Source organism: Ambystoma mexicanum, chromosome 5q, assembly GCF_040938575.1.
Source record: "Ambystoma mexicanum isolate Mex_15411 chromosome 5q, UKY_AmexF1_1, whole genome shotgun sequence".
Lineage (NCBI taxonomy): Eukaryota > Metazoa > Chordata > Amphibia > Caudata > Ambystomatidae > Ambystoma > Ambystoma mexicanum.
In genome coordinates, this window is record NC_090933.1 from 1,093,808,849 (window position 1) to 1,093,833,015 (window position 24,167).

Below are 24,167 nucleotides of genomic sequence, written 5' to 3' on the forward strand. Positions count from 1 at the left end.
AGTGTTCTTGTTTGGCTTATGACAAATATCACTTGCCCCACAAGGGACATTGTCCCCATCAGTGATTGCTCGGAGGGTCGCAATAATCCAGTCACAATTCCCTTTGTCAGAATTCCCCTGTTCACAGACTAGTTCCACAGTACTATTGACCTGGAGCCATATATCTTCCAGGCCTTCTTGTACTCCGCGATGGAGCCTAAGATTTGAGCTTGGTCTTAAATCGTTAGAATGTATGGCAAACTGGAAACTGGCCTGACTTTATAGGGAAATCATTACTGGGAAGAGCTCTTCGTTATACGGAGACATTAGAAATCATCTGGCACAATCAAGATCCCCTATGCTGTCCGATCTAGTCGAAAGAGTTGGAGAAAGTTGATTCAGAGGTTGACACCCTTATAACAAATCCATTGAAGGTGAAGCGCAAGATTGAAAAATGCGATTGGATAGAAACAATCGCAAAGGTAAGGAAGTCGTCCCGTGTAAACCCATTCCTCTTGGCAGAAAAATAAAAACTGGGTTGCCTTTCCCACTATCTTCTGAAGTTTCCCGATAGGGCAGTAAGGAATGACTCTTAGGATTACGTTAAATCTGGTGCATAGTGGTGCGGTGTTGGCAAGGCGTCAACAAGGAGACAAAGCCCTAAAACGGTGTAATGTTTGCAACACTCCAGCAAATCAAACATTAACGCATTTATTGATGGCGTGTGAGGGCAGATCGAAAGATGGTTGGTAGATTTGTATTTTGTGAAGAAGGGATTATCTGGTTTCTCGTTATAATGTTGCTTTAACAGCCTCAGCTGTTCGGGTCCTAAAACTCTGAAATAATGGAATAATGTTTTTCAGACTGGCAACTGTAAATGCTGAAATTTTATCTTTTTAGAATAATTTATGCACTGTGGAAATATGTCATATTTTCTATTTTTAGGTTGTTTGACTTGTTTTTCGTTTGTTTTCTGGGATGTATATTTGTGAGCTCTGTGGGAGATTCTTGTTTTTGTAAAGTTTCATGGTAGAACCATATACAAATAAAAAAAAAATATGTATTATATATATGATACATTACTCACCGTAATCGTATTTCTGATGCTTGTATCTGCTTAGATTTGCATGCTGTGCATAGGCCGACATCTAGTGGAAGCTGCGGAGTATTAGTTTGTTTTTCGAAACTCGAAAATGGGCGTCGACACAGGGCGTGCCAGTAATACTATCCCTAGTGTGACGTCCACTGTACCCAAGATCCCTCACGCGTCTAGGATCCTCAGATTGTATTTTTTCTGACATGAGGTAGCATGAGGAGTAGCGTGAGTACAGATAATCCAAGCAGATAGACAGAAAGGTAAGACTACAAGCAACCATGCGCCTTCTCTCAGAGGGGAGGAAGGGTGGGTCGCATGTGAATCTAAGCAGATACAAGCATCAGAAATACGATTACGGTGAGTAATGTATCCCTTCTGAGGCTTGTGGAATCTGCTTAGATCACATGCTGTGCATAGATTAGCGAGCAGTACCTGAAGAAGGAGGTGGGATGTGAGAAGGGTCATGAGCAAATAAGTGTCTTAGAACCGCTTGTCCCACTTGTGTATCTGCCTTGGAATGGGTGTCAATGTAGTAATGCAGAGTAAAAGTGTGAATAGAGCTCCAAGTAGCTGCTTCGCAAATGGTGTCAAGGGGTACATTTGCAATGAAAGCCAGAGTGGCCCCAATGCCTCTAGTAGAGTGGGCTCTTGGCGTGAAAGGCAGAGTTCTTTCAGAGAGTGAGTAACACAGCTGGATACAGTTAATAATCCACTTCGAGAAGGCACCTTAGGAGACGCGATCCCCCTCTCTGGCTGTAGCTACGGAGACAAACAGTTGATCTGTTTTTCTTAGCGGTCTGGTTTTATTTACATAGTAGAGGACCGCCCTACGCACATCTAGAGTGTGTAGTTTCACCTCAGCCGAGCTTTGAGGGTCCTGGAAGAAAGCCGGAAGCTCGATGGGCTGGTTTACATGGAATTTTGATATAAACTTAGGTGAGAACCTAGGGGGTGTGCGTAAAACCAGTTTGTCTTTATGGACAGTAAAGAAGGGATCCTGCACTGACAGAGCCTGAATTTCACTGACCCTTCTTATAGAAGTAATAGCCACTAAGAAGGCCGTCTTATAAGTCAGGTGTTTGAGACTGCTTTTATGCATGGGCTCGAAAGGGGGTCCCATGAGCTTGGCTAGCACCACATTAAGGTCCCACCCTGGTGGTGGGTTTGAAATAGGAGGGTGAAGTCTCTTTACTCCTTCCATGAAGGCTTTAACTACTGGTACTTTCCACCACGAGACCTTGCTATGGGAAGTGGTGTATGCCGACAGGGCTGCCAGGTGTACTTTCAGTGAGTTAAAAACCAATCCTGCATCTAGCAGGTGGAGCATGTATGTAACAATAGTGGAAGGAATGCAATCAACAGGGTTGATTTGTCTACTCTGGCACCAGATAACGAACCTCTTCCACTTGTCAAAGTAACAGTGCCTTGTGTTTGGTTTCCTAGATTCCTTTAGGATGTCCATACACATCTGTGGTAAATTGAGATGTCCAAACTCTATGACCTCAGGAGCCATGCTGCCAGGTTCATTGAGTTGGGTTGCTGGTGCACTGTTTGCCCTTGGTGCTCGGACAGTAGGTTGTACCAGGCTGGAAGTTTGATGGGCTCGCACACCGCCATCCTGCGTAGGTGTGGGAACCACGGTTGTCTTGCCCACATGGGAGCAACTAGGACAAGCGTCATTGATTCCCTGTTCATCTTGTTCACCACTTTCCTGATGAGAGGAGTTGGTGGAAAAGCGTACGCAAACATCCCTGACCAGTTCATCCACAGGGCGTTCCCCTGGGAGTCTGGTTGGGGGAACCTGGATGCAAATCCTGGGCATTGTCTGTTTTCGCTTGTGGCGAATAAGTCTATAGTGGGGAAACCCCACTAAGAGAAGATATCTCCTACGACCTCTCTGTGTAGAACCCATTCGTGTTTCTCTGGGAGGGAGTCTCTGCTCAGAGCGTCCGCTAGGGAATTGAGCTCCCCTGGAACATGTTGTGATGACAGGAAGATGTTCCGTCTGAGTGCCCATATCCAGATATTGTGGGCAAGCTTGGACAGATTTGGCGAACGAGTCCCTCCTTGCTTGTTCAGGTAGTACATGGCTGTTGTGCTGTCCGTCCGGATTTGCACTGACAGGTTTAGTAGGTGGGGCTCGAACGCTTGAAGCGCTCTGAATACTGCCAGAAGCTCTAGCAGGTTGATGTGGTTCTTGGCCACTGAGTGAGACCAGAGACCCTGAGCTGTGTGGTGGAGATGGTGAGCTCCCCACCCCGCCAGACATGCATCGGTAGTGACTACTGTCTGTACTTCGGGATCGTAAAAGCGTTTTCCCTGTGCGAGATTCTCTCTTGTCCACCAGTGAAGGCTTTGTACTAGTGTTGGCGAAACGACCACTAGATCGTCCCACTGACCACTTGCCTGAGACCACTGTTTCGCCAACCATTCCTGTATGGGACGCATGCGCAGGCGCGCGTGGGGGACCAGGTAAATACATGACGCCATCATGCCCAGTAAACGCATTGCTTTGTGTACCGCTTTTGGCGACCGGACTGATAATGCGGAATTTGCAGTAGTATATTCCGAATTCTTTCCTCTGAAGGAAAGCTCAACCCCTCGTGAGTATCTAAGATTGCTCCTAGGAACTGTTTGGAGGTGCTTGGCACCAGGCTTGACTTTTTCCTCGTTGATTGAGAAGCCTAACTCGTGGAGGAGGTCGATAGTCCTTTGAATGTTTGTCCTGCAAATTACTGGGGTTTCCCCCGTTATGAGCCAGTCGTCCAGATAAAAGGTACACAGGGATTGCCTCCCTGCGTAGGTGTGCAGCCGCCACCGCCAGTACCTTGCTGAATACCCTTGGAGCTGAAGCTATCCCGAAGGGCAGTACCTTGAATTGGTAGTGTCGACTGTCCACCTTGAAGCGCAAGTACCTTCTGTGCGCTGGGAACATGGAAATATGAAAATAAGCATCTTTCATATCCAAGGTTGCCATGTAATCCCCCTTTTTTTAGGAGGGGGGATTACCTCTTGTAGCGTAGTCATACGAAACTTTTGGGGCTTGACATACTTGTTGGCAGGCCGTAAGTCCAATACTGGGCGCATTGTCAAATCTTTCTTTGGCACAAGGAAGTAAGTTGAATAAATATGCTTGTTTATCTGGTGTCCCGGGACGAGTTCTATCGCGTCCTTTTCTAGCAGAATGGTGATCTCCTCGAGGAGAATCTTCTGATGTTCTAAAGAGTGTACTCTTTGTCATGGAGGATGGTTCCGGGGACGCTGCAGTAGTTCTATACAGTACCCTGTGGATACTGTTGAGAGCACCCATCTGTCTGATGTGATCCCTTCCCAAGCCTGGGTGAAGTTGGAAATAGGGGCGTCACGGTATTCGTTTTATGACGGGACGATAACCTTCTTGCCAAATGACGGTATATCATGGTTATCGCGGTATAGCAGGTGGAGTTAACTGATCTTAACAAATATTTTCTAAAAGGTCATAAATTGACAGATGTATCATCACAAACAAAACCAGGCACCCAGGGCCAGAATTGGGCTTTTCAACATACTTTCCACTGAAATGCCTTGCTTCCACCAAACACAAACACACGTGTGGAGAGGAGGGGGTGGGGTGGAGGCCTGCTGCAACTGGCAAAGCAAACTGAATAGCTTTTCTTAAGTGGTCATTTAGGCTTTTTGCTTCCCCACTGGCTACTGGTGAAGATGAACATGTTGCCATCTTGATAACCTGCATGCCACAGATCAATGGAGGCTGATGGTAGTATACGCTTGTGTGCACACACACACAGACACACGCACGCGCGCGCACACACTTTCTCTTTACGTTACAGCCTTTAGTTTACTTGCGGGCCAAAAGTTGTTCAGTAATCACTGACATGTTACCCTTTGGTATGGCAGCAGGGAATACCCACAGAGATGAGTGAATTTCGCAGTGTGACTTATTATATGTAAATTCAATGATAAAACCAGGGAAATCCCCCATTGCCATATGTTTAGAGAACATTATCCATTATAAATATATAAACCCCAAAGCCGCCACCCTAAAGTAAACCCTTTTCCTTCTTGGCACTGTATCTATTCTTCCTATTGCTAACATATTGATTTTGTGTAACCACGCGTGGTTTATGGAATGGCATTAAAAACTGCTCCAACTGAAACTACTTGGCAGACGGCACATCCAACAGTGCAAAACCAAGACTGCGCAGCAATTGCTTACTGCAGCCTTTCCAAATCAGATTGAAAAGCACACTTAACGGTATGAACGGTATAAACAATGTGACGGTTATTATTGTTCAATTAAGTGGTTCACGGTATCTTTAAAGGTATACCGTTATACCGTTACATCCCTAGTTGGAAATGCGTCCCCCTACTGGGGTTGCGTGAGAAGGGACCCTGAACTGAGCGTCACTGCTTTGGTGGAGGTGTGCCGCCTCCCTTGCTGGGGCTGCCTCTGCCTTTACCACAACCTTTCCTATTACCCCTGCCGTAACCCTGGGTAGACTGTTGGCTGTTGTTCCACTGTGTACCCTGCCCCTGGGAATAGTTAGATCCTCTCAGGGAATTTTGGCCGCATGGGCAACAAAAATTACTATTCCCTCTCTGGTTAGGGGGTTTATTGGTTAACTGGCCAAGGGACGAGTGTCTCGTATTCGTCCTTGGCATTTTTCAGTGCATCTTCAACCGCCTTACCAAACAACAGATCAGCTTCCACCGGTTTGTCCAGCAATGATGCCTGGGTTTCTGCCTTAAAACCAGACTGCCGTAACCACGCATGTCTCTTGATAACAGTGCCTTCTGCCATCAATCTGCCTGCGTTGGTCACGGCGTCAAAGGTTGCTTTCAAAATGCAACCAGACACGGCTCTACCCTCTGCGGAAATCCAAGCTAACTTTCCCTTTAAAGGTTCAGGAGCAGAGGCTAGGAGTGCCGCGACTTCTTCCCACTGATGGCAGTTGTAGCTGGCCAACAGGTTGGTGGAGTTTGCAATCCTTGCTTGATAGGCGGACGTTGAGGCTACTTTCCTGCCGAAACCACATAGTTTTTTGCTCTCCTTGTCGGGAGGAGCTTCGGACGATGACAAGGGTGTTCCAGCCCTCTTACGAGTGTTAGTGACAACTAGGGAGTCTGGCTTCAGATGTCCTCTTATATAGAGAGCGTCAGACTGGGCTGCCCTGAAAAGTTTCTCAACCCTGGAATTGACTGCTCTGGTGAGGTTTGGGTTCACCGGGGACGGGTCTATTCTTGGCTAAATGGACTTAAGGATCGGGATGGTCTGGGCAACAGGCCTCCTTTCTCCCACTAACTCCTCTGCAAAGTCCCTCTCTGCCTGGACACTGTGGGTGTCAATATGGAAATGTTCTGCTGCACGTGCGAGAACCTCATTTAGGAGGGGTTGGTTATCGACAGGGGAGTCGGTAACCGGGGCTTCGTTTTCTACCGGGGAATCTACTCTGTAGGTTTCAGGGTCTTCCTCTTCTTGGTCCTCATCCCCATAGTAGCCCGTCCCGGTTTGCTCTTCTACCATGCCAAATTCTTGGTCCTCACCAAAGGAAGCCTCTCCTTGATACAGTGAGTATGGTCTTGAGTATGGTTGTACCTCGAAGGGGTCTGTAGACCTCATCGGTGTTTCAAACCAGGGCTTCTTACTCGGGGGGATAGGATCATTAGTGCCTGAGGGTGTGGCCCCTTGTGGATCATACGAAAGGAAATGGTCTGGATTTTTATCGTAAAAATCAGCCAAAGAAGACATCCTTGACATGACCCTATGTATGTCTTCACTGGACCATTTTTTGGAACTGGGAATGATTCTCTCAGCAAGTCTCTGGGATTTATCTTGAGTAGATTTGCTGGTTTTAGACATATCAGCAGACCTGGACTTGTCTGTCTGTTTAGGGGGAGTGGTGTGTTTCACAGGTGTGGAAGAGTGCAAAGGCTGCTTCTTCTGCTGTTTTCCCCCCTCCCGCAAGTGGAAAAATGTGTTCCCTGTCCTTTTGTGGCTCCGGAGGTTTTCGACGCCTGGCGTCGAGGATCGGGGGTAGGGTCCCTGTCCTCCGAGCGTGGGGCCTCGCTGATTTTGTCTGCGGGCTCCGACTCCTGGAGCGCGGCCTGGGGGTGGAAGTCGTCTTCGTCCTCCGACGATCGAACTTCTGTTAGCCTAGGGAGCGAGGCACTCTTGGCAAGAGTGGATGATTGCCTGGAGTCATGCGGCGATCTCGATCGAGAACGCCCAGAGGACACCGAATCAGACCGTTCTGTTTGTGCCTCTTTCCGAGAACTCGATGTCGTCGAGTCTCGGTTGGACTTCGTGTGTTTAGTGTGTGTGGTGTGTGAAGCGCTTGTGTCGCCGGGGGTCTTCCCCATAGCCGCCCTGCCAGACGACCTTCTGAGGTCGGGGACTTGCGCTCGGCTGTCTTTCGCCGCCGTAATGCCCTCGCTGTCCAAAAGTACGGCGTCGCTGAAGGCGCCCTCCGCTGCCATGGCCGCTTGCCTGGCGTGGTGGGCCCAAAGCTTCGTCGAACGGTCCTTAAGTGTCTTAGGTTTAAACCTACTACACGCTCTGCAGTTCGCTTCAGGGTGGTCCCTCGGCAAGCAGAGATTGCACGTGGCGTGCCTGTCGACCCAAGGGTATTTGCGATCGCACTTGGGGCAGAATTGAAAAGGGGTACCCTCCATACGCACCTTGAGACAGCGGGCTGTTAAGTGTAGGAAATGTATAAGGTGTACCTATATACCAAGAGTGTAGAGTATGTACAACCCCCCCACTCTCCCTACTTGCAGGGCCGAGGCCAGAGGCCTTCCGAGGCCCAAATCCGTCGTGCAGCAGCCGACAGTGGATTTCTTCTCCAGCCGGCGTCGAGTGTCGAAGTTGGGATGGGGAAGGATGTTAATAAATTAATATTTTAGCAAAAGTATGGCTAAGGCCAGGGGACTCCGCAAAATGCTTCCGACCAGTATGGCGGAAAAAAACAATCTGAGGATCCTAGACGCGCGAGTGATCTTGGGTACAGTGGATGTCACACTAGGGATAGTATTACTGGCACTCCCTGTGTCGACGCCCATTTTCGAGTTTCGAAAAACAAACTGTAATACTCTGCAGCTTCCGCTAGATGTCGGCCTATGCACAGCATGTGATCTAAGCAGATTCCACAAGCCTCAGAAATATATACATCTTCCAGGTCTTGCAGCATCATATCCAAACTGTCCTGTCTGCCAATAGAATTCTCAGCCATCATTATTTCTTCCTCCATTACACCTATTGCTACTGCTATGAAGTGCTCCAAGGTGCCAGTTTCCCCCCTTACCTTCTAGGCTATGTTGAATGGCACCCTTGGAAGAAAACCAACATTTTAGGTTGCCTTTTCCCTACTTACGCATTACCTCTCAACTGGTCATATGCCTTCTGCTTGGCCATTAACTAAATATTCCTGACTTTTCAGGCAGAATAAAATTGTGAACAAAGACAGTGTGTGTTTAAGGGTTAAGCTAAGTGCAATGATTTATAAAGGTAGTTCATTCCAGCAGAGAATAAAAGGCCCTGTACTGAATGCAACAAAATCCAGCACAGTTCAAATCACATTTTAGACCAATATTGTAAGCAAGTTAGAATGCTATGCGTGCACAAACAAGCTAGAAGGAATAAACAACTGATTTAAAATTCCCCACCTAGTAAATGCAGATTACAACAAATAAAACATTTTATGGCAGAATTAAAGAGAAATATTTACTGAACAAAATACTTGCTCAGATGTATATACATCCCAAATGGAACACAGATACAGAATAACCCAACAATAATACCATTTAAAAAAAACGAGATCCAATATAATGTATCTCTTGAATAAGAAGCGACAAATTCACACCCTACTGTACAGTTAATAAGCATGTAATGAAAATTGAACTATCAATTTTTCTTGAAAGGTGGACAATGAACCAATGTCAATCTGTAGGGGCATGCCAGATTGGCTGAGAGGGCTTTGCCCAAAATGTCTCCTCTCCCCGCTTACTTCTGTATTTACTCCTTGGCCTGTATGGCCTTTATGACGGAATTCCGAATAAGTGAAGAGGGCAGAGGAAGGATACCTTCCCTACAAGACCACTTGAAGTCATAAGATGGAAAAGAAAGGACGTCAAAAGGAGGTCAAAGCATCCTTCCAATATAGAGTGTAGCATCTGGAACATACCAAAAATAGTCAGGCGGGCAAGGAAGGAGGGAGGGGTTAACATGGTACCCGACAGATAGACGTAGCTGTCAGAAAACGCTATAGGTTCCCGTCAAGGGGCCAGCATGTTAACCAAGTGTGGATAAGAGGGTGTTGAAATCAGCAAGCTCCATAATAAAAAGTCATCAGAAGTTCTCAGTTCCTGTTCATGGTCATGGTCAGGCACCACCTTCACCTCAGGCAAAACAGGACATACACAGGCACCATAGGCACCAGCAGGTAATAGCCCGCTGCTGGCCCCGCTCTGCTGCGAGGAAGCTAAATGAGCCCTCTCCCAATACTGCTCCACTCCGGATAATTATACACGTCATGAGGTTTCTGTGCTCTGGTACTACAACTCCCCCGACACATTTCTGCACAGCTGTATAGAGATAGCTCTCATTTCTACTTTTGCTGAATGCCTCCCTAATTATGGTGTTATTTTGTGATGCACTGTGGGTTTTGTGGTAGGTCAGAAGGAGGAGACAGACCACTTCATCTTGGCTCAAGGTATTTTATTTAAATAATCAGAGAAAAAAAAAGAATTTATGGGGTTCCCTAGCTCACAACTAACCAGGGGCCTCGTCGTCTTTAGGGAAGTCCACAAACAAATGGTCTGTCGGCCATCCCGCTCTAAGCCATTATATCCCTACCACTATAAGAAAACACCACATGTCCAGGAGAATGACTCCCTGCATAGATTTCTTAAAGTTTCAAACAGCAAAACTGTTCTCTTGGATAGGTTTCTTTCACTCTAACAGAATGTTCCCCTTCTCCTGAATTAGCTTCCGAACCACCAAAGTGCATGAGAATTACACCCTTCTCCTCTTCTTCCTTTATACTTTTAACATGCAATCCTCCGATGTTGTTGAGCAATACATTCAAGTAACTGATGCAGTTCCTGTAGGGGACTTTTCAGAGTCTCTTTCCCCTGCTTGCTTTCCTGTTAGGACTTTCCTCTTTAGCCTTGTGTATTTTAGGAATGTCTGGCAAATGTATTTTCAGTGTCTCAAAGTCCTTTTCCTAGTTCCAACAGGGAGAATGAATCCTGCTTTGTATACTCCTTACTCTTAATATTACTCTTCCCCAAGTCTTTGTGTATCAGATAATGAGTATCACATACCTCTTCTTCACACTCACTGTGTTCTGTTAGGACTTTATTCTCAAGCCACTCACTGGGACGAGCAGACTGAGTCCTGGAGTACTCAATATTCTTATCAACTTGCGGCATGTAAGAGGATTCAATTCAACACTACAGCTAAGTCAACACCTAGTCTGGAATACTGAATGAAAACCCTTATTGATATATCTTTAGGTCCAGTTCATGCGTTCTGGATGACTACCCCTATATAACACCCCTCTCTTGGAATCCCCCTGACCCCACTGAGCCAAGAAGTAGTTCTGTTTTGCAAGTTTAAAAGGTTTATTTGATACTTTAAAATAGATATATCACACTTTATAATAAATTAATACTTGAATAGCACACTTAATCTGATATGATAAAGATCTACAACGGAGAATCTGGCACTCGCACACTTCTTATAATCACTAATGAGTTGACATGAAATGGATAAGGTAGCACACTGGTAAATAGGTACAGAAGTATAATGTGGTAGAGAATGCTTTATAGGGTTCAAGGAAATGCAAGGTTGAATGAATGAAATGCAGTATAGAAATACTCAATATGATTTCAACAAAACAATGTAATCACTTTTCTCTGGCAATTCCCTCCCCCCCCCTTGATGCAAGGCAAGGAAATGGAAGGAAAACACACAGTTCTCAGAAATGCAATCAAATGTGATTCAGTTCAATCCCAGCAATCTTACAGAAAACAGATAGGAGTTTTGAAAACACAGGCCCAAATGCTTTGATATGTGCTAGCAAGGGATGAGAAATATGCTGGAAATGCTTATTAATTCCCTTTCAGAGGTTCAGGGTGAGTGGTATCTAGTTAATATTAGTCCAGGCTCACACTAGCAATGAGCAGGGATAGTTAGCAGGTTAAACGAATTTCTGGCAAATGGAAAGCAAACAGCAGCAGTTTTTACATGTGAAGAAATTGCAAATCGCGGTAAAATTCGCGGATGCGTGTTCCGCGATTGCGGTAAAACTATAAGGGGTGCGATTCAAAGCTACGATTCTAAGCTATCAGAGGAAAGTTACTGCAAGTCTCTAGCCCAAACGGTCGCGGAGATATGAGCGATTTAATAAAGGTCGTTTTTGGGTTTGCAAATTTCAAAAGCTCAAAATGACAAGTGCAGCTTGCAACTAGAAATGACAGGTGACAGCTAGGAGGCAGTTCTACTTAGGTTAAATAGATTGAATTAGATGAATTTAAACTAAGAGATTGGTTCTACACAGTTCTGCTGGGTACTCCCATTATATTCTTGAATTAAATGGGCCTCATCACGGATCTGGTCAGGGTTTTAGACTGGGCTCTGGTCACTCTCTCTGCTGGTCTGGGTCTCTCTGGTCTGGTCTCTTAGTACAGCACTGCTTTCTCTCTGGTCTGGTCTCTTAGTACAGCACTGCTTTCTCTCTGGTCTGGTCTCTTAGTTCTGGATAGATTGATGAATTTGAAGTCTGGATCTCTGGATGTTGTATGGAGGTAAGTATGGATTTTTCCGGCAGAGCGTCCCGCTGCAGATGGATTTGGAAGGTCCCTATCTGTCCTGTCTGTCTGCTTTTATGTGTTTAGAATGTGGGTGTGTTCTAGCATCACTGACCCTACCTCTCTCTCAGCTTCTAATTGGTCAAACTTCCATTTATCATTTGATTGGGGAATGAACTGTGAGTCAGAGTGATGTCATTTTACAGCCTGCAGAAAGTCCACTCCTCCTGTCAACTTACACACAAATCTAGATTTGAAACAAATACATATTTGCAGAGGTACATATTGTTTTAAAATCATATGCACCCATCATGCATTACAGGAGGTATCCCCTGTTCAAACTCTGCTCTTCCTGGGAGCTTGCATTCAGAACTGGCACATATTTCACTTTTTAACTGATTTTGCAATTTCTGACATGGACCCAACTTTACATACATGTGTGCAGGGAGTAGGGACATTAACTGATGAAGTTTCAGATTTTTAACATGCATACATTTAGAGTTATATCCACTTTTCCGCTGACACCCCCCTGAACACGCCACCGGGTCGAAAAACCTCTTAAAATGTGGGCAGAAAAATCACAAGAATTATGGTGTCATTTATAAAATTTTCACATGTCCGCTCTATGAGTTATTCATCTTTTTAAAGTTATGTTCTGGCTCCAAAGGGGTGTGGTTTACCCTCAGCACAAGGTTGAATTTCTGGTTCTTTCCAGTTCTGCCAAGCCAGCTTGCTCTCACAGGCAGTGCCCCTCCCAGCTCTTGCCAAGAGGAAGCTACATTTTACGACTGCGGTAATAAAAACCTTTGCCTGAGTGAAGAGGGCTTTGTTCACTCTCTTGCAGAGCACAGATAATTCAATTATCAGATAGATGGCATATCCTTAGTGTGGGCAGCAAAAGGAAGGTTGGCCTGGGAACACAGTGGTGACTCAAGTTTCACTGCGGATGGGGGTAGTTGCCAGGCAGAATCAAGTTCCTTAAGCCAGACTTTCAGCTACTGTCATGTTATTTGTTGCTTTTTAAATTAACTTTCAATTTTACACATGCAGCTAGAATGCTGATTCTAAGTGCAAAACTATGATATTTAAACAATTACAAAGGCATGTGACACCAAACATAGCTCACTCATTTAATCTAAACATTTTCGATTTTAGTGTCTTTAAATCCAGTGCAACTTAAACTGCTGAAATCCACAGCGCAGCCAGTCTTGTTATAAACCTTGTCTTATGATCTTCATTTCCCAGATTTTGTAGGCACACAAAACTCCATTCTGCCAAATGTCTGCTGGTGTTCAGTAAATATTTTGCACATATTGCAATGTTTGAAAATAGGCATTTTGACTTGCCTTCAGGGAAACAGAGTGGTTTTAAAACGCCGGCTTTTGGATAGTGGTGAGTACTGGTACTGCACCCATTTTTGGGATTTAAGAAATGAATTCCCCACAATTCTAGGTTGCATTTGGCAATCAGCATTGCCATTCCCAATGGTTTCAGACTACTGTGCGGGTAGTCCAATGGTGGTTTTAGGCAGTGTCCTTCTGTGCCCATAACATCGGCAAAAATGAGTGGCAGCCTATTCTTCATGCATTTCCCTGTGCATTTTCTGGGAAGCTCTGGCCATCATGATGTTTTCATGTCAGTACTGCACAGTTTTGAGGTAGGGCTAGGATGCATGGGTAAATACATCCCACAGGCAGTACTCAGGGAAAGTCATCAGCAGCTATGGGCTCTCTTCGATTCAGCAGCACTTTGCGGTTTCAGTGGTTAGCAACTGGCACTGATGCAGATTGAATATCTACGGGTGGACTTTCCTGGTTACTTCAGTCCTGGACTCTGGCTCGGATTTCCTGCTTCAGGGAGGGTCCTTAGGAGGCTCCTAGAGCTTTTGGCCGGATTCGTTCTGCGGACAGCGTTGCACTCTGTTGTGGACACTCGACCCCTGGCATTGGGCATCTGTAAGACTAGAGAGGCACAGCAAGTCAGGGATTGTGCCAAAGTGGAGTTTGTCAAGGGGCTCGTTGGTCCCACCAACCCAAGGGGAGAAGTTGTTCGGTTTGGAGCTTCTCTGTCGATTCGAAAAAGGAGGTCAGCACAGCAGCAGGCGTTCACTGGTACATCGAGGTCTAGGAGTTTGCAGCAGGCTTCTTTTCATGATTTCTGCTTCAGAGGTTTCTTTCAGCAGGTTTCCCATTCTTTCACAGCCTAGGCTGTCAATCACACAGCACGGTGGCCAGCCGGCCAATCAGGATTGGGTTTGTTCAGGCATTCCTAGAGACAAAGGACAGGGACGTTTCGGGACCCTCCCTCACTTCCTGCCCTTCGAGACATAATGGAACCAGATGCGCGATTCCCTGACTATTCAGTTTCCAGCAGCAACTCGGTGGAAATTCAACCAGCTCCGAGATGGATGTCCAGGAGGCTTCCTTTGGAGTTGATTGGTCCCACCAACTCAAGGGGAGAAGTCGTCCTTGCAGGGGCTTCTCTGTCGATACGAATTTGGAGTTTCAGCACAGCAGCAGGACTTCACCGGGCAAACCGACGGTCCAGGAGTTGCAGCAGGCATCCTCTTCAAGCTCCTCAGTTCCTTTGTCCACTGGTCGCCTCTGCCTTCCAAGCCAAAAGCCTTGCCTTTTATTCAGTTCTCTCCCATTTATTCCAGCCTAGCTTGTCAGTCACCCAGCAGGGTGGCTACCCTTCCCGGACAGTAAGCCGGCCAATCACTACAGACTACATTTGGTTCTCCTAGGAGACTAAGCACAGGGAGTTTCGGGCACCTCCCTCACTTCCTGCCCAGCCCGGACACCCTGGAGCCAGAGGCGGGCTTCACTTGTGAATTCTGCCAAAGGCAAAGCAAACAATGGGACCAAACCTGGTTCGGCGCACAGAGTAAATCTCAAGGACCCTTTCACACAGAAATGGTAAAAAAAAAAAAAGACTAGGGCCATTGTGACAAAAAAGAAAAAGGCATGAGCTTCTTCTGACTAGGATTTTTGCGTTTCTTACAGTTTAATGGAGTCTGGTAAAATCCGCGGGCATTTGCTTATTGCATTGTGACACAGCACTTTTGTGCAGTGCTACTGAGAAGTCCCTTGGACTTTTAATGTTGAACTACATTTTCTTGGGTAAACTACTGTTCCCAAGAATATTAAGATGAACCCTGTTTTACTTACCTTTTACTTTTGTGGGTCCAGCACACACCACTCTATGTGGAGTTACATAGTAACTCCTTTATCCCACTTCTTATGTAACATTCTGTTACACTAACTTACTTGAATGGCTGGTGGCAGTGATTTCTTTTTTACTACTTGAGCCATGTTGCTGCAGGCTGAATCCGCAGCTGCAGTACAGCACACAAGGGTGACCATGTTCCCAAAATGGCCCCAGTCTTTTTTCCTCGCAATTTGTCAGTTAGTTCCTTCTGGTCTTTTACTCTGTTTGAATTAGGTTTGAGTCATTTGTGTATTTTGCATTTGGCGGGCTTCAGACCTGAAGCCCGCTCAGGCTCTAATGCCTGGAAAGGCAGGAGGTGAGGGAGGGTCCCTGTCCTTTATCTCGAGGTGTGCTTGAGTGAAACCAGTTCCGATTGGCCGGTTGGCTGTCCAGCAGGACAGCCAACCTGCTGGGTGATTGACAGCCTAGGGCTATGAATTAATGAGAACTTGCTTAAAAGGCAAGGTTTTTGGGACTAGAAGCAGAGTCAACCACTGGAGGACAACATCTGACTAAGACGTGAAGAGACACCAGCAGCACCAACCTGGAGCGCGCAGTGCTCGGTGAAGCCCTGCAGCTGTGCTGACCATGTTTTTGTTTCGACTGGGAAGACACGCACTGGTCGACTTCTCCCTTGGGCTGGTGGACCCAATTAGCCTTAAGACCAGCTTCATTTTGGCGCAACCCCAGACTTGCGTGATTTACCAAGGCTGCAGAATCCTAATACATGGGGACCCCGACCATCATCGAGTGCATTGTCTTCCGAAGTGCGAATCCGGGTAAAACTGTGGGCATCCAGTACCCTTCGGGTGAACTTCAACAACCCTGATGTTAGGGAGAATTCTCTGTTTAGGCTGAATTTCCTAACCTAGTGAGTCCCCCAGCAGCTCTGCTGGATTTTTGGGGTTTATTTTCTTCTCCTGCCAAGAGTGGGACTCTTTTACCCTCACTCTTGGACATGATTTGAGTGTATTCCTGTGACTTGTAATGTGCTTATGGGCTTTGGGGTATTTTTCCCCATAGGCTATCATTGGTTTTTGTATGTGTGTTACACAGCACCCCCAGTGCAGTAACACAGGGGTGTCATAGTGACCCCCCCAAACATAGACTCCATACCCTGGGACTGACTACTGTCTCCCTGGGCATGTAAAGTCACCATTGACTTTACTAGTCTTAAATTGTGAACAGAACCAGTACAAACCATCATAGTGTGGAAGCACTGGTAGGGGCAATTAGATTGCCTCTGGGTCTGTTTGTCGAGGGGGTACTGTCCCGTCCCCCCTCGCCGAGTTTCTGGCTGGTGGCAGTGGATACCACGGAAATATTCCAACGGAATATTTCCCTATGGGATTTCCCATTGATTTTAATGCACCACTTTTTGGTGCAATGTTAAAGATACCGCCGGTTTATTTATTTAATATGAATTCACCGGTTGGGATTTTTTGCCAGAACTCGCCGCCAAAATGGCGTCTGGGTTCACTTCAGTAACCCTGAACCCGAGTCGAGCCTTTGTTCCACTTTTGGCGGGCTTCTGCACAGAAGCCCTCCAAAGTGGTGCCACTGTGTCTGGGTCTACAGGATGTGTGGGAGGGGGATTTAGGCACCCTGGACTGAGTTGCCTTGGCAACTCAAGTCGCACTCTTGTGTGATTGGCACAGTGGTGAGCCCCCCGGCTCACCACTTAGCATGTTTCAGTGACAGCTAGGACTGGTGAATGGGGGTTTGCTGCATAAAACGCAGGGCTTTGGGGACTGGAACTTCAGAAGTCGCCACAGGACCTAAGAAGCCGAAGAGGGAGAAGCTGAGCCAACCTGCCACGACGACACCACCGGTGGAGCCCTGCGGAACCGTCTCACCACTTCCCAACGACAGAGGAGATCTCCAAGTCTGGAGAGTCTTCTTCCCTTGACTGGTGGGGACAACCAGTTTTTGCCTTCTTTTCGCCTCCCTGGAGCATCTCGTGGCCGCCTTGCCTGTGTCAAACACCCCGGCAACAGGAATACCACTTTTTACCTCTACCGCGAAAGAGGGGTAACATCCTTTTAACCGGAAAACTCCCTGGCTGGTTTCTTCCCTGGTAGTGCAACAACCTTCAGCCTTCCTCCACGTCGAGATCTTCTCTTCCTCTGGACGACGCCGCGACTTGCACCCACTTCCAGGAACAACTGCCACCGCTGGAGGATCCTTTCCATTTTGAAGGTACTGTGTTCCGCCCGGCTTCCCTTGCCACCGATTGTACAGGGTAGATTTAGCCCTCGGCTCTCGAACCTGGGTTAGCCTGGGACACTCTAACTAAACTTTTCTAAGCTTAACAGAACTTTTCTACTCACCTGTAAAGACTTTTGAGACTTCGTGACATTGTGTGATCTTGGGCATATTTGGCCTGGCTCTCCCTAAAGTGGGCCTGGCACTGAACTTCCTTGCTCCTCTCTAATACTTACTGTGGTTCTCTGAAAGGTGTTTTGCTGTATTGCTTTCTTAATTCTGCCTTTTTCCTCCCTTTTTAAACAACTTGTTGGAGTGCCATCTAACGTTAAGCGCTCACCTCTGTCTGGAAATAAGTGGTGTTAACTAAGACTTGTCCAACAAATAACTAGGGATGTACATATAGTAATTAGGACTGTTTTGAAATTACTTACCTTTTTCTGTGCTAGTGTAATTTTACAAGTGTGTCTTTTAAAAAAATAATTATATACTTTTACACAAGCTCTGGTCAGTGTTTGCTTGTGCTACTGTGCCTCTGTACCTATTCTGTATGCTCTGTATACTGCCTAACTCTTCTTGAGGGAAGTCTGACTGCTCAGCCACAGCTACCAAGTGAATCTGTGTGGTACAGACTGCTACCAAGTGGGTTTACTGCCAAACACCTGTAGTCCTAAATCTTTTGCAGTGGTCCCAGAGGGGACTGCACAGGTTTCTGCCTAACACCTGACCACCTGGTAATAGAAACCCAAACTTTGGTAGAAGTCCGCACTCAGGTTGGTAGAGTGTGGAGCAGCCAGGCTCATCTTAAAATGGGTCAATGTGAGCTGTAGGGTAGTTGCAGATATTCACAGTGACACGTATTCAAATAAACTTTAACAAGGTTTCTTGATAAAACAATTATTCATTTGTCAGTTAGAATAATCCTTCAGAAGGGAGCAATATAAACACCACAAAAATATACTTAATAAATACACACTCAGTTATCTAAATCAGCAAATACCCATTTGGGATGACACACAGGCACTACCTACACCCTCAAATGACTTCAATAGCTAGGGTGCTGTTGGCATTAATGTATTACTGTTGCATTTAAAATATTCTTGGGAGTAGTGTTAAAGAGTAGAGAGTTCAGAATAAAGCAAGTATTCATACAGTTATTCTCAAGCAGATAAGTACTTTCAATACAACCCTACAATGCAAAGTCAGTTAACCCTTTCCTGGAAGCAAGGCCGAACACATGAGCAGAAGGGAGAAGTCATTCGGGGAGCCTAGGCCAGCCAATGTTAAGTTAGCAAACGTCAATGTGAACTGAAGCACTTCTTGAAGGTAAGTAGAACGTATTTTCCAATGTTAAAGTCTTTGTAGAACGGAAGCGATCAAAGTAGGGCCACAAGCTGATTAGGCTTGTGAAGTAAAGAAGCTGGCAGCAACGCTACACATGCAACCAAGCAAGTCTCCAACGAGGACAAGTGGAAACACAACAAGAGGCAAGTTCTTAGACTGTACAGTACCTTTAGGTTGAAGAAAAGTGCAGATCTCGCTGTTCCTGGGCCTCATCCGTGGGGACAAGAGGGAGGACTTCTGGGGACTCCTGCACTGCAATGGAACGGTTACTGCTCGCAACCGGCATCTTCAAACAAGTGGCACTTCAGGGTTTCAGCTCCTCACATCTATCGCAAATAGCAACACTGCGGTTCCTGGATGTCGAGATGGGCTTTCCTTGCTTCTGGGGCCCCGCACTCTGTTGAGGGAGCTCAGGCTTGGTCAGTCCTGCTTCCTGGGAGTCCAGAGGATGTTCCTGGAGCTCTTGGCCAGCTTAAAAGCAACACACACGAACTGGTCTTCCTCTCCCTAGCTATCCGGTTCCAGGAGCGACTGCAGTGGATACTCGACCAGCGTTGAGAGAATGTCCAGGTGGGTTACTTTGGAGTGAATTGGTCCCACCAACTCAAAGGGAGAAGTTGCCCTTGCAGGAGCTTCTCTGTTAATGCGAATTTGTAGTTTCAGCACAGCAGCAGGGCTTCACCGGGCAAACCAATGGTCCAGGAGTTGCAGCAGGCGTCCTCTTCAAGTTCTTCTTTGGATTCCTTCGTCCAGTGGTCGACTCTGCCTTCCAACCCAAAAACCCTCGCCTTTTATGCAGCTTGCTCCCATTCATTCCAGCCCAGCTGTAACTCACCCAGCAGGGTGGCTGTCCTTGCCGGACAGCCAGCTAGTCATTCACCTAAGAGTGCATTTCTGTCTCATAGGAGACAAAGGCACAGGGAGTTTCGGGCACTGCACTCGCTTACTGCCCCCGCCAGACACCCTTGAGGCAGACGTGGGTTTCACTTGTGAAGCCTGCCAAAGAAAAAACAAACAAAGGGACCAATCCTAGTTTGGCACACAAAGTAAATCTCAAGAAGGACCTGTCCACAAAGAAATGGCGAAAAAAGAAGGCCGGGGCCCTTTTGACAAAATTTGCACCTATGGGTGCTTTACCATGGCTGAGAACGCAGCCCGCAATAAAATCCCATAATGGTAGTAAAAAGTAAACCACTGCCACTAGCCCTTCGGTGAGGAAAGGGTAACACAAATGTTACATGAGAAGCTAGACAAAGGGGATACTAAGTAACCCCTCTAACACCCTATTGTAAGATGCTGGGTCTAGAAAGGGTCTAGAAAGTTACAATTGTATGTAAAGTCAATTTCACTTTAATGCTCTGGGAAACAATAGTTTATCCCAGAGAAGGTATTTAACCTTTGGGAAATCTGGAAGACTTCCCTGTGTCACTGCACTGAAGGTGCTGTGTGACGCAACTTAAAAGATGATGCCTATGGTCAGACTCCACAACCAAAAGAAACAGAGTACAAAATCACATTGAAATACGAGAGAGTGGGAAAAAGGGTCTCACTCTCTCCAGGTTAAAAAAATCAAGTCCTCAAAATCCAGCAAAGTTGCTGGTGGTCTCTAAGGTAGAGGGAATTAGCACATTTCTGAGAATTCTCCCCAACACTACACAAGCAGGAAATCTGCATCCAGAATCCCCTCACTAGGGTCCAGGACCAAGGGATCAACTAACTTCCGACCGGAGGAGTTAGTTCCTCCTTGGCTCTGAGGAAAAGGCACCAAAACCACAAAGAGCTGCTGAATCAAGGAGAATCCATTGCTGTCGAGTCCCTCTCTGGAGTGCTGCTGCAGGAGCCCGCCAGACGTCCTCCCTTTCGTCGCAACAACCAAGGACCAGGAACAAGGGTCTGCTGCACTGCAACCAGAAGGACTCCAGCTGGAACAAATTCCTCATTTCACAGATACTGTGTGGCTTGGGGTACATCAACCTTTTGCCATTTGTGGTGCTTCCTACCTTGGGGAGTGTTATTTTACCATATTTAGAGTGGACCTCAACTCACTTGCACTGGCCTTTCAGCATGGGCATCAAGTTGACTCCTCTTGAGCTGCTGTGATTTTCCATTTGAACCACTATTTAAAAATATTTTCTAAGAAGAGAGCATCAGAACTTTGAACTGGCCCATTGACTTTGGCTGTCCTGGCTCCCTAAAACCCCCCCTTCTGAACCTATTGGCTTTGGCAGTGCTTATTCCCTTACAGGTTTAATTGTTGAACACTATTATTGCTGGGATAAAAGACTGCCTGCATCCCTCTGCGAGAATCTCAGTGGTTTTGTAGAACACCAGTATGTTCTGATCCAACTATAACCTTTCCCTCCCTTACAATTCAATACCGCAAAGGTGATATAAGTGGTATTACGGACCTCCAATGACGTCACTTAATGTGCTGGAAAATGTATAACATATGAAACAATGACTCACCTGCTTTATTGTCTTTTGTAATTTAATCCCAATTTGTGATTAATGTTAATATTAGTTGCTGCTTTTTAAAGAATGCTTTAAATATGTTTGTGTATATATAAATAAATATGTATACTATAACTTTACGTGTGTAAGTGTTTACTTGGATACCTGTATTTACTAATTTCATTGTACAGCTCTACAGCTCAAATTACCCCTCTTAAAATAAGCCTGGCTGCTCAGTCACACTACCAACTTGTGTAGTACAGGCCTATATTAAAAGGTGGGTTTCTTAATACCAAGAGAAGTCTTGTGGAGTCCCACACCAGTTGGACTGCACCAATTCTTACCTAACAATACCATTGTGTAGCAAGGCATAATACAACATTAGAAATTAGAATAGCCGCTGGACTATGCAGACAGCGGCTATTTCCCTTCCTCGCTTTGTCTCAGTCTGTCTCTCAGATACCTTGTGCACTGTGTGCAGAAAGGATCTGAGAATTGTCAGATGAGGGGAGTGGAGGGGCAGTCTGGAGACTCTGCTCACTACCATAAGCGGAGTACGGAGGGTTTTGGGAGGCATGAACTTTAGATTCAAAGAACAGGATGTCGGAGAAATGGAAGCCTCATGCACTCGCTTCACCTTCTTTAGTAAGCTGGCTGGCAAGCCGAGAGCCATCTCAAACCTCAATCTAATTTACTGTAGTAACGTGGATCCACACTCAGGCAAGTTACTTTATATGTCTTTATTGGCTCCAAGTAGAAGTTAACATGTAGGAGAACAGACACCGGCTTTCCCACCCGGCAGTCACAAACTGACTCCTTCCAAACACACGCACGTCACCCAAGTTATACCAATACATTCCTGCAAGCGTGTGCATTCCATTCCAAATGTGATCAGTGATTACAACACTTCTCCCCCCCCCCTTTGATTAATCAAGAATTAAAAAGAGGATAAGGCCAACCAACCACAGAATGCACAACATGTGGCCACCATGATGTGCACTCTATCATAATCCCTGAAAATTGCATACCCCGCAAATCAATTGCTGCAACAGAAATCCACACTATATGTGAAAAGAAGCCATGTGCCAAGACACGTATAACCCTTACCAGATCCTAAACCTCCGGGAACCACCAAACCAACTCGCCGCCTAAACAACCCAAAAACAATATGCAACTTATACATTACATATTCACCAAACCAATACCCAACTAAAACACCAACACAAACACCACCACAGAACACCAGTTCAGCACACCCTTGTTCCTACGACTCCAACCAAGGACCAACCCACGAGGACACCAACCCTAATACTAACTCCACCCCGAGCTGCCCCTCGGAGCACAGGCCTGCCACACCTGACACTCTAAAACCGAACTAAGGCTCCCAACCACCAGTGCACTAATAACCATCTGCCCCAGGCTGCCACCCCAGGACCTCCAGCCTGCTACACCGGAGCACCACCCACAGGAAATGGACCCTCCAGGCTGTCCAAAACCCAAATGACAAGCACTACACACAGGTCCCAACATCCACCAGGAAAAACATCAAAAAAACAAAAACCAAAAACCCACAAGTAGTTTTTCATCTGCTTGAAGGTATTGTGCGATGCTGGTGGACCTAATTGCACGTAGAACTAAGCAAAACCACTGACACTTACCGACCTACAACACAACCTTACTTTGCCGTCGCAAAGCAACGCCAGCACGAACAAAAACATGCCAAAATTATAATCTGCATAAAGCCAAAACTCGCCTTCCCCTTATATAACATGCAAGGCCCGGCCGGCACCCTACACGCATGGAGAAACTCATCACGACTGGCACCCAATAGATCCACCCGGCCATCTATAGGGTACAAAGGAAAATGGCAACCCGTAAAATTGCTCATCATACAGCAGAAACAAATACAACTGCATAAAACACTGAATCAAACTCTACAATGCGGGCAATATATAACCGCAACCCGTATTGATCCAACTACCGGCATTAAGAATTACAAACACAGTAAATTACCACATCACCAAACCCGTACCTGAGTAGCATGAAGCCGCCAGGCGCTCACGACTACACATAACTATCAGGTACCCATAGCCAATAATCCTGTCCATAGCATGCACATCTTAGGAAGCATACACATGGCACACTTACAACGGGCACACCTACATGAGAAAACTCATAATACCCAGTGAAAATGTTCATGTGACACTAAACAACTATATGGAATACAAAGCATTAAAACTCTTCGCCCCATTGTTGCCCATCCAAAATCCAGCCCAGAGTCCTCGGGCATGAATACCGATGCACAACCAGAACGGTATAACCCTCCTTAAATATTGGAAGAAAATCCCTCCCAATGTCATCACCCTCAAGTCCGACCCAAACTGGGTACCCACAGCATCTGTAAGAAATAAATGTATACAACATAACGTCCAATACAGAGTCCAAGGAAATGGCAACTTTCCCGAAGAATACCCGGCCATCCCCCCACCCCCCTGCAAGAGAAATACGAAGTCCAGAAAAATTATAATACAACATACGATGCAAAATAATTTCACAATTTTCTTTTTACCTCTTTTTTTCTTGACGCCCAAATCGACACATGACAGGGCCACAAATAACATACACTCACATATCCATACAGGCCCATATGAAACAAAGACATCGGAGGCCACAGACACCTTCCACACACTCACACAACGAAATTAGCAATTGCAGCTAGTCAACCACCAATGTGAGCTCCTTCAGTCTCGTGTAAAAACGATGCAAATCCAGATCAAGTTCCTCTAGGATGGAGAGGAAAGAAATGCATCCGTTGCAAAAAAAACCCAAAAACCTTCTTGACAAGCTTACTACCCACATAACGTGCAACTGCGAACACACTCTGTCTTTGCACGAGAACAGTACTTGCCACCGAATCTTCGTTCGAGACTCCTCTTCCTAGAAATATGAACACGATGACTAACTGCACGAGAATGGGGGCTTTGGATGTTCAACGCCTGCACACTGCCATCACCCATCGGAAGCGTCACCCCGTCCAGGCTGTCCATGCGTTGACACTCATAATGCTCGCCAT

General features: G+C 46.2%; 1 protein-coding gene across 6 annotated transcripts in view; it reads right to left on the minus strand.

Moving 5' to 3' along the window:
* WASHC5 (WASH complex subunit 5) overlaps positions 1-24,167 on the minus strand; it is a 1,117,936-nt gene that overhangs the window by 876,688 nt on the left and 217,081 nt on the right. The gene's annotated exons all lie outside the window — the stretch shown is intronic.